We start from the raw sequence: 12207 nt of genomic DNA, 5'->3' as shown, positions 1-12207 counted from the left end.
CTAAATAAATGGGTTGCATGGAATGGCACACTGTGACGTTATGTGAACTAGCCTGCTTCAAATAAAATGAGCTGCTAGAGGAATGATCTGCCCACACTGTAAAAGTGTGGTGTGGTTTCTCGCCCCCCAGTATATATTCAACTGATGTCCAGTCTAATGGCAGACATCACTGAGCGGCCATTTTTGATGGCGACAGCCATTTTGAATTTCCCAGCATTCAAACGGGGATTTTGGAGAGCAGGGGAGAGTAGTCACTCTGATTCTATTCGTTCTCAGAGGGATTTTGTCTCCAAAACAGCTGGTAACCAAGGGGTGAAACAACTGAGAAATGGTCCTTGTCATTTTGGCCCAGCCACATGTCATTCACCCTAAAACTTATAAACGGGGTTGGGGGTTGGACTGTCTCTAGGTGGCCAGAAGTGTGTTGAACCAAAAGCTTTTCCTTGAATGAAGACCTTATCACTTCACAGACTTCAGTATCACATTACAAGTTTTGTCTCACATTTCCAGTAACCTTTTTGCTCTATTTCTAGCACATTTACCAGAACAGTTTAGCACTGCATTCAAGGTGCACTGAAGTGTTCTGGGTTTGATGCAGAAACAGATGGAGCTTTCACGGTATAACAGCTCTGTGCGTTTCAATTTCCAGGAAGACCTTAACGTCTCATCATTAAGATAATCTCACCCAAACAACAGGAATCATCCTGCTTTTCAATGCAATATGCCTGATCCAGGAGACTTGACTATATATTGTTTTGTTTGTTTATAGCACATAGAAAAACCAACATCTACCCTTGACAGTTATGATAGCACAAAACTAAATCTGGCAACACCACATGTTTAGTAATGTAGTTAAAATGAAAACAATTTTTAACAGGCCTCCTTCATTATTAGGGGTCTGGAAAGGTTCACAAAAAAAGATGATGCACCCAATCTTGCAAATCAGATCATTGTCAGAGGACTCTGTTCTTTATTTTAAGCTTTTAAGAGCCTAGCCTACTCTTAATAAGAGTTCTGCTGGTACCTGGGGAAGCAGCTCCAATTGATTTTCATAGGAATCACTCTCACCTTGCAGCATTCTTGCAGAGAACATGGCAAACTGATGCTGATTAAAAAGGGATGGCACAGGACCATAGTGATCTCCACATCAATAGAGCGTGTTCTATTTGAGTGCAACGATCCAAACATATTGACTTGATGATCTTTGATCTGCTAGCTCTTGTTTGATTTTAGGTATTCTCTTTTTCCTCCTGTAAGCTGTGGAATCAGTCGTCTTAAGGGCAGTATTAAAATGTTTTAAATAAACAAATGGATGTCATTTGTCACAGTACATGCCTGAACTCACATATGTGTCCAAAACTCACGTGTAGCCATGCACACACTATCAGGAGGTTGGGGATCTTTTGCTAGAGTTGTAACTTGTGTCTGTTTAGGAATATATGTTTCCTTCTATTCCTGCCTAAGTAAAACTCCTGACACCTGATTATTATTTTTTGTCCTGGCTGGGTGATCCTAACACCCTGTTAACTATCAGCTGGGCAACCCAGTAATGTTTAAAGGCAAATAAATAATTTTACTATTAGATTCTCAAGAGACACGTGAACAAAGGAAGCTTGGTTTATTATATGAAATGAACATGGCAGAAGACATAAATGCTGTTTTAGACAGTGAAATTACCATTTAAGCAAGCAGCAAATTCTACCATTGATCTAAAGAGAGAAAGAATCCCTATCTTGCCAGAAGAAGAAGAAGAAGAAGAAGAAGAAGAAGAAGAAGAAGAAGAAGAAGAAGAAGAAGAAGAAGAAGTGAGTGTGGCAGTTTTGCCAGCAGGACTCACAATAATAGTAAGCTAAGAAAGCAGAGACATCACCTTGTCGACAAAGGTCTGTACAGTGGTACATCGGGTTAAGAACTTAATTCGTTCTGGAGGTCCGTTCTTAACCTGAAACTGTTCTTAACCTGAGGTACCACTTTAGCTAATGGGGCCTCCCGCTGCCACTGCTGTACAATTTCTGTTCTCATCCTGAAGCTGGAGGAGACTCTTGAGAGTCCCATGGAATGCAAGTAGATCAAACCTATCCATTCTGAAGGAAATCAGCCCTGAGTGCTCACTGGAAGGACTGATCCTGAAGCTGAATCAACCCTGGCGATCAATGGGGTGACAGATGTCGCAGCCAGATCGCCCTCACATCCACCAGAAGAAATGACACCAGAAGAAATGGGCCCGCCAGCACCCCCGTTAACACCTAAACTGATAACGCATAAAGCTGAAATTGCACTTCCAATGTCTGGAAATGGCGCAATTTTTGTAGACAAATTCGGCACCCTAGAGGCTATCCAAGAGGAAGTCTGATGGACAGACTCAATGGGTGGAGGTTGTGATGGACAAAGTAGGCACCTCAATCCAGTCCTTCCTTCAGGTGATGTTTCTTCTCCTTACCATACTTCACCCACTCCACCTGAACTCACCACGTTGGAGAAGCTCTCCTTTGTAACATGGAACATTGCAGGCTGGCCCAAAAAGACATGTGATCCATCTTTTGTAAAATTTATACAAGGCTACGATATTGTTCTCCTACAGGAAACTTGGAGTTCTAGTGAAATAGCTGCCAATGGTTTCTCCTCGTTTTCCCTTCCAGGAACACCAAGCAGCAAAGGTGGGAGAATTAAAGGTGGCCTCGGTATCCTAGTTTCAACCAGGTTGAGGGTCACCTTAACAAAGCTGGAGCCATTGAACCACCTGGCTCTGGCTCTGCTGATGAGATGTAGATCCTCCAGTTTATTATTGATAAATGTATACCTCCCCCCTCAAAAAGGAAAACAGATGATCAAAAACACCTGGGCATGCTTGGAACTATATATCGACAAACTGATGACCCAATTTCCTGCGGCCTCGGTAATAGTGGCCGGTGATCTAAATGCCAGAATCGGCCACTCTGATGATGCCCTATATGCCCACTTCCATGAATTGCCGCCTGTCCTAGATGAATCCCACTTCATTCCAACTAGGTATTCAAAGGACAAAGGCTGCAATTTCCCTGGGCTGTGCCTGATGCATCTATCAAACAAGTTGGATCTGATCACAAGTTGGATCCTGAAGCTGAGGCTCCAATACTTTGGCCACCTCATGAGAAGAGAAGACTCCCTAGAAAAGACCCTGATGTTGGGAAAGATGGAGGGCACAAGGAGAAGGGGACGACAGAGGACGAGATGGTTGGACAGTGTTCTCGAAGCTACCAACATGAGTCTGACCAAACTGTGGGAGGCAGTGGAAGACAGGAGTGCCTGGCGTGCTCTGGTCCATGGGGTCACGAAGAGTCGGACACGACTGAACGACTGAACAACAACAACAACAACAAGTAACAATCATGAGATGAGATGGTTGGACAGTGTTCTCAAAGCGACTAGCATGAGTTTGGCCAAACTGCGGGAGGCAGTGGAGGATAGGGGTGCCTGGCGTGCTCTGGTCCATGGGGTCACGAAGAGTCGGACACAACTAAACAACTAAACAACAACAAGAAATGGAAGGCAAGGCAGGAAGAGTATACCTGTCCTTAAGCATTGTGTGTTCATTCCTTGTGATGCTGAGCTGAACAAAGGTCCTTGTTGGAACTGAGAGAGCCATTGGCTACAAATTTTAGGTGGGGGGCTTTGAGATGACCAGTTCCTATAGGTTCTGTTGTCTTCCCCCAGAGTTCCTGCCCATTTCTCACCTCGCCTATCTTGCAAATTAAGCATTTGAAAAACTAGCATCCTAGTGGGCTGTGACTGAACTGGTTATATCTTCTCTGCTCTCTGCCTTCAAATCATCTAACATTATCTTGATGGTCTCCATTCAGGGAGTGAATAGACTCCACTTGGAAACTAAATTTGCATGTGCTGACTTTTATGCAAAATGTGAGGACCTCAGAATTTCCTGAATGCCTTTCAGGAGATGAAGCTGGGATCTGACTGGTACCAGTGTCACCAAAGTTTGGGATGGGGGGATCTCTTGCTATATTAGGTTATGTTACTTTCCCTCCCTATGTCATGATCTACAGTAAGAAACCACAGAAAACCTGATCAGTTCAACTGTGGGAGCGCATAATGCAGAGTACATGACAAAAAATAATAATGTGACCAGTCTCAGGAATGTTTCACAACTGTGCTTTTAGCTACGTTACAAACATAATCTGCATGTGATGTATGTCTTACACATACAGAGAATAGTAACTTCTGAAGTTTGTCGCGTTTGTTTTGCCTGTCAGGTGCTTAGCACACATGAACACACACTTCTAGACAGGTGCATTCAGGTAACAACAACAACAACAATAATTTGTACCCTGCCCACCTGACTGGGTTGCCCCAGCCACTCTGAGCAGCTTCCAGCATACATAAAAAACATAGTAAAACATTAAACCTTAAAATGCTTCCCTATACAGGGCTGCCTTTGGTATTATGGTCCAAATTTGTTCAGGGCTTTGTAGGTCAATACAAAAACCTTAACCCTGTTTATTAGCAGCTGGTGCAACTTATTTCAGTATAGCAGCTGGATTATACACCAACTGCAGTTTCCAACCCAACTTTAAGGGCAGCCCCACACTGAGGAGATTTCAGCAGTCCAGTTGTGAGGTTGCCAGTGCACAGGTCACAGTATCTCTGTCCAGGCAATGCACGATATATGAGGAGAAAGTAAATGTTCAGATTATTCTGTTTCATTTTTTAAAATATACTTTTGTGTGAGAGATTTCAGTCCTTCCTTGTTGAAGAAAACTCCCCAGCAGCCCCTGTTGCAAAGTAATTGCAATGACACCTTCTTAATATTGACTTCTGAATAGTTGCGCTGCATGATTGCCATTTGTAATGCTAAAAAGAAAGTGGACTTATTTTAGTTGCCTTCTGCTGTTTTTAACGTATCCAAATGAAATAGCCCAATTAACTCCGCAGGAGCTCGAACGCTGTATGATCCAGATTCTGAACATATCTAAGTGCAGAATACTTAACTTGTCAATAAAAGCGAGAATATTTTCTCATTTTCCTCACCTTGCAGTTCCCTAAAAGCAGGTATTTTTCCCCCTAATGCTGAGGCATGCTGGGGAAAGAAACCTGGGGCTGGAGGTCTCTGTGCTGAAAATGCTACTGTGTTGCACACAAATGGCAACGCTAATTACCTAGGACAGCAGGCTGCCACCAGTGGAGAAGGAACAGGACCACATGTACTTCCATTCCTTGCTAGTAACGCACACATGTGGTAAGAATCAATTTCGAAGAAAAATGCTAAACCTTTTGCCCCAACCCCGGACATAAATTGCTCCTTTCATCTCATACATTCACCTCCAGAAGCACAAGATTCAGGCTGTGTGTTTTCATAAAGTTCTCTACAAATTATTGCCCTGATCCATTCCATATAAAGAAAATTCCTACTATATTCTATTTTTTTAATTTGAAACTCAACGTAAAGAAACTCAAGTAAGCAGGCTTTTTACTGCAATAGATGCAAACCTTTTTAGAAAGGTGAACAAAAATGTTTACAAGATTTTCCCCACTAGAGGTCTCCAGAGAAATGCAAAAGAAGATGCAGTACTTTTTATCCAAACTAGTGCTGATCTGATTCCCCCCCTCCCATAAGCTTTTAAAGGAGACGGGGGGGGGCAGTGGAAAGGGGGCTTGAAAATTACTAGCCAATTGCGGGAGGAGGTTACAATTTTTTGAGAGAAGGTAGCAACTTTTCCTTTAAAAAAAACCAAAAACTTTCTAATAGGTTATAAAAACCTTGGTTTCTTAGCAGGCATTGCAAATAGCAGTGAAGACACTCCTATGTCAAGTCATTTTTTATCATTTATATTCAAAGGCCTTTACAATAGATGGCAGAAAATAAAATGAGAAGTTCAAAACTCCTACAGTCACTTGTCTGCTGTTGACTGACATGGATTTTCCTCGCTGTCGCGGTGCTTAGCAAACAACTAGGGTCCTTTTCTTTAATTATTTGAAATTAAAGTAAAAAAAGAAAAAGCCACTACCATTGCTCCCCATAAACCCCTTCCACAAAAATAGATGCCCAACCTCTTCTCTGAAGAAAGCTCCAGAAATGGTTACCCATATTCACCACCTGAAAAACAGGGTAGTAAACCTGGAGTAGCCCACTGAGCCCAGCTCTAAGCTTGACATTTGTTGGAAGACAGGTGGGGGGGGGGAATCTAAATGGTAAGGAATGGATGAATGCAGTTGATTTCCCTTGGTTTCCCTCCTCTCATAGGATGAAAATGTGGAATCCCCAGCCAGGGATGTTAAAAAGGCAGAGATTTCCATTCTGACCTGTATTCATCACAATCGGTGCTCTTTCCACTTTGCTGCGGTTCAGTTTCTGCCAGATACTACATTATTCCTCTCATTGCTCACTATGTAACTATTTAGCTAACATAAATTTAATCCAATGGCTGTAAAGCAAATGTCAAAACAATGTAAAAAAACAAAAACCCAAAAGAAAATTATGTATCATTTGCAGAGATGTGAACAACAACTATCAATCATATTGGCTTGACTGATTTCTGTTCATCACCAGATGCAAACACAGGAACTGGAGCAATTCCCACTTTTTTTCAAAATTCTCCATCATTCTTTCCCCCAGCCATGCTCCAGATGGAAGTTTCTTTGAAAATTTTGAAAATAATATGAATGTATGATAGGAAAACAACCTGCTTTAGAATTAGGTTTGCAATATATTTAGAAAGGGCACTGAAGTTTTCTAAGCAAGATCTTAAGTCTAGTTAAATTAAATTCATAAATGATTAACTTCAAAATAGGACAAGTTTAAAGGTTCCTAAGGCAAAGGTTTAAAATAGATAAGCTTGCAATGTCACTGTTCCATGTATATGTACGTATATCTGAAATTACCATTGCAAAATAGGTTAGTGGAGGCTTAAAAACCAGCAGTTATGTACTGGGTACCACAATGTTCTGCCAATGCTAAAGTTGATGCATGCAGGGGCATTTCTAGAGGAAACTCTCTTGCACTTTGAAAAGCATGTATGGCAGGTCATAGGACTGCCCATATGGCAATGTGCTCATCGGCTGCTCTCATGACCAACCATATGCTTGGCAGGGGTTGGGGCTATCTTCCAATCAATGGGCGTGTGGTAGTTGCGTGAAGGACCCCTTCATACTCCTGCCAACGGCAGGGCCTAGCACATGTGTCATTGCACGGGAGGAGGGGAACCTACCAAATAAAACCCCACAATTCCCTCACACCTGTGTGAAGAGTGCCATGTGTACCCCTCTGCTATGCTGAAGGACTGACAAAACTGCAGCGAAGGGCTTTGCAATCTTTAGCTTGGATAGTTCTGTTGGTTAGATTAGAACATGGTGCTGATAATGCCAAGGTTGCAAGTTCAACCTCCATATGGGCCAGCTGCATATTGGGTTGGACTAGATGGTTGTTGTTGTTGTTCAGTCGTTCAGTCGTGTCCAACTCTTCATGACCCCATGGACCAGAGCACGCCAGGCACCCCTATCCTCCACTGCCTCCCGCAGTTTGGCCAAACTCATGCCAGTCGCTTCAAGAACACTGTCCAACCATCTCATCTAGATGATAGTCCCTTACAACTCTACAATTATATGATTCACAGATAATTCATTGAACTCATCAATATTTGTGTATCACAGTAAGGTAAACTGAGGCTGTTGAAATCATGTAGTAAGCCCATAAGGGCCCCAATCCAGGTAACGTTAGCTTGGACTAACACAGACTCTAGCACTGTGTACAAAATACAATCATACCTTGGTTTTCGAACAGCTTAGTTCTCAAATGTTTTGGCTCCCGAATAACGCAAACCCAGAAGTGAGTGTTCTGGTTTGCGAACTCTTTTTGGAAGCTGAACGTCCGACAGGGCTTCCATGGCTTCCGATTGGCTGCAGGAGCTTCCTACAGCCAATCAAAAGCCATGCTTTGGTTTCCGAACGTTTTGGAAGTCGAACGGACTTCCGGAACAGATTCCGGTTGACTTCCAAGGTACGACTGTAGAGGCTCTTCAATAAACTCTATCTTTATTGCCTATTAATGACCTCTAGCCCACAGATAGCCACATATTTTGAGCAACTTTGCTTTTTAGGTTATGTGAATACCACGAGATATATATATATATATCGTGGGGTCACGAAGAGTCGGACACGACTGAACGACTGAACAACAACTAGAGAGAGAGAGAGAGAGAGAGAGAGAGAGAGAGAGAGAGAGAGAGTGGTACCTCTGGTTACGAACTTAATTCGTTCCGGAGGTCCGTTCTTAAGCTGAAACTGTTCTTATCCTGAGGCGCACTTTCACTAAGGGCGCCTCCTGCTACGCGCATGTCTCCAGTTTCTGATAGCTGAGGCACCACACACACCCACACCCCGGAATTACAATGGAAGGTAAACCATTTGCTTACACCCAGATGTTACTCTTACAAAAACAAAAGCATCAGCCACGAAACAAGTCTGGAGCAGTGGTCTTATGAACAAAGAAGGCAGGCAACCTTTTCTGAGGGCAGATAGTTCTGCTGTTTTAAAAAACGACCCAGTGTTTCCAGATGTAGAAAATGAGGCAGAATCACATGCCCAGGGCAGAGGCTGCGCGGGAAGAAAGAAGGCCGGAACAGAGCTTCCTTCAGACATGTAATAGGTGCCATCCATTGTGGGCAAGCGCTGAAGCTTGTAGCATCTTAGAACTGATTTCTTTTGGCAGGTGTATTGTCGCGTGCATCACACAAACTGAGAATTAGTGGTGTGGATCGATCAGTACGACTGCCGAAAGTATCACGAGAAGGCTTTATGGTGAAAGGAGAGCAACAGGCTGGGTTGGTCATGGTGAGGATTCATTTTTGATTTATTGTGCAGAAATTTATTGCCAAGGCTTCAGGAAAGCTATCCCTCCCCTGGTTGCAGCAAGAGCAGAGAAAACAAGGCAGAATCCTTTTTAATGCGTTTTATTCAATCCTAATAGCGAGAGACAAAAGAACGCAACAAGCCTTAACAATGGCGTTGCTCCACACTGGGCTCCTCTTCCATCCTTCCTAGCAACAGCACCTCCCTTTACGGTGGCTGCTTGTGGCCAAATGTCTCTGATTCCGTTGTTCTTGCACCTTTAATGTACGCCGTCTTCTGGGAGAAGGGGGATCAGAAATACTCTTCAGTGACAATGTGTCAGCTGGCTACCCTGTCGTAATTCCCCTCTCCCTTTTTCTAAAACTTCCCTACTCTTTTGTTCGTCTATCTCTGAGCTGTGACCTTCCTCAAACCCCTGCTGTAAATCAATGCTGCATTCCTCATCTGCAGCATCATGAGAAGTGGGTGATCTCCACCTTTCCTCATCCATCTCGCCCTCTTGAGTCCAATACCTAACTTTTATATACCATAACGATTGAAGCCATTCACAATAACTGAGTCAGGTTTATCGGTGGGTGATATTGCCCTCACAATGACAGATCCTGTGAAGTACCTTCTCGTATCCAGAAGCTACATTCCTAATAGTGGTTTCCTGCTGGTCTGAGGACATTCCCAAGATGAGAGGAACGAGCTACCTCGTTGAGCTCTGTGTCTTCACAAGACTACGTGCTTTTCATGGTATCAAACAAACCTGGGCTCCAGAATCTGGTTCCCTTCAAATACAGTGGTAGTGAAAGAGCTACTGCATGGCAGATGTTCTTCAGCATCTTCATCCAGGTCCATCAAGTCCCTGCTGCCATTATTCCTGCCATTGCTGTTCCAGTTGGTACTAATGGCTCCCAGGCCTTAAAACTTCCAGGGGCCATGGTTGTTGGAGGCATGGGGGGGGGGGATAGTGATAAAGTTCTCTCCCCTGCCCTTGTTGCTGGCATACCCATTGAAATGCTTGGCAACAAATGACACACAGCACCCGCTTTCCATGTGTATTTTGGCTTTTATCTGTGCATTAAACGTTTTTCTCAAGATAGAAATACTTTGAGATACGAATAATTTTAGACAAGCCAAACATTGTCACAGATGCAGACTGTTCAGGAACTTCTCGGGACAGTTTGTAAAGTGTGAAGGTACAAAAACAAAATGTGTGAATGTTAACCAAATTGAATATACCTCCAGTTTCCTGGAGAGAATTTGCTCCATCTTGAAGATCAGGAAGGCTAACCACGTGCGAAAGAAAAATGCCCCCTACTAGCAGTCACTTTGAAAGCAATGGATGAGCGAGAGGCAGAAGAAAATAATGCTGGATCACGCCAATGGACTATCCAGTCCAGCATCCTGCTCTGACAGTGGCCGACCAGCAAGCAGGATCCAAGCGCACTCTCTCCTCCTGTGGCTTCCAGCCACTGGCATTGCTGCCTCTGCCTGTAGAGGCAGAGCTTGCTGTTAATGGCCAGCAGCCATTGACAACCTTATCCTCCAAGACTATAAACCAGGCATAGGCAAACTCTGCCCTCCAGATGTTTTAGGACTACAACTCCCATCATCCCTGACCACTGGTCCTGTCAGCTAGGGATGATGGGAGTTGTAGTCCCAAAATATCTGGAGGGCTGGAGTTTGCCTATGCCTGCTATAAACCGTTTTTAAAAAAATAATAGATTAAGTGAAATAAATCAAACAATTATTTTCCTGCTGAGAAGTAGCTAGCCTTGTTTATGAGCTCATCTGAAAGTGTGCAGGCTTTAAGTGGTGGCAAACAAGCCCTGCCCCTGTGTCCCTGCATGTTCCAGCTTCACTCCTGACCTTTGCTTGTTGAGCGCAAATGGAAAAGGGGTCTCAGTCGCAGAGTGTGAAGACTGGAAGTGGAATTGGCATGTGTGGGGACACTAGGGGCATTGCTTGCCTGTGTACCCTACCTTAGTTGTTTATTATTATTATTATTATTATTATTATTATTATTAATTTCATAACACGTATACAACGTTCGATTGTAAGAAACTTCAACGCGGCTTTCGAAGGCAAGACGGTAAAATCAGGGGGGGGGATTGCAACCCTGCTTCAAAGCATATTAAAAGTTAAAATATGAAAATGGATCGAAATGACCTCAGACTGTAGTTTTATATATCATTTAATGTGTCAACACGAATAGAAGTTATTAATATTGCAGCTGTTGTATAAGGGTTTGTTATTATGACCGGAATGTAATTGAAATCAATTAAGATTTTGGAAATCAGATATAAAGAAAATCACCAAACCATATATAAATTATATAATTTGGTATTTGAACAATTGGTATTAGTAATTGTATTATAAATTGGTATTGTTATAATGAGGCTATTATTGGATTAAAATTGAAAACAGAAGTGCCTGCCTGAACTCAATAGGCAGGGAGTTCCAAAGGGCCACACTCAATGATCAAGTCCTTACAAATGTGGAACGGGTGGGATGTGGCACCTGTAATCGTGCCAATTCCGCCAATTGAAATGGTCAAATGGGCATATGTGGGGTAAGATTATCTCGTTGGCATGCTATACCAAATATACGATACATTTCAACCCTACATATATTCGCTTTAACACACAAATAGCGCTACCAGCAACTGACCTTGGCTAGTAGGCCCTCGGAAAGAGGCTGAAGCAACTTCTGCTTCCTTTTGCTGCAGCCGTTTCTCACCTGCCTTAAGATGAGTCTCATACACAAGATGAAAGAAATGTCCGTGTGGCCTGGAAACCTCTCTGCTCTGTGAGGAAGACCACAGAATATTCAAGTTCACACGACAGCTCTATGCACAGGTTACTCATAAGTAGGGCATATTAATATATGGACCGGAACAGGGTCATGCCTTTAGCTACTAGTCTGGTCTTCTTCTTCTTCTTCTTCTTCTTCTTCTTCTTCTTCTTCTTCTTCTTCTTCTTCTTCTTCTTCTTCTTCTTCGCTGTGTGTTTGCGTGCAATTGTCTGGATAGGCAGGTCATCCCTATTTGTGCAAAGCTGCTACACTCGAGGAGGCATTAGTGTACAGTGGTACCTCGGATTAAGAACTTAATTCGTTCTGGAGGTCCGTTCTTAACCTGAAACTGTTCTTAACCTGAGGTACCACTTTAGCTAAAGGGGCCTCCCGCTGCCGCCATGCGGCCGCCGCGTAATTCCTGTTCTCATCCTGAAGTAAAGTTCTTAACCCGAGGTACTACTTCTGGTTTAGCGGAGTCTGTAACCTGAAGCATTTGTAACCCGAAGCATTTGTAACCCGAGGTACCACTGTATTGGCTTTCCTATACAGAAGACACTCTATTGACACCTACTTGTTAACATGTCA

This window comes from Lacerta agilis, chromosome 16 (assembly GCF_009819535.1).
Source record: "Lacerta agilis isolate rLacAgi1 chromosome 16, rLacAgi1.pri, whole genome shotgun sequence".
Classification (NCBI taxonomy): domain Eukaryota; kingdom Metazoa; phylum Chordata; class Lepidosauria; order Squamata; family Lacertidae; genus Lacerta; species Lacerta agilis.
This window is presented reverse-complemented; position numbering follows the sequence as displayed.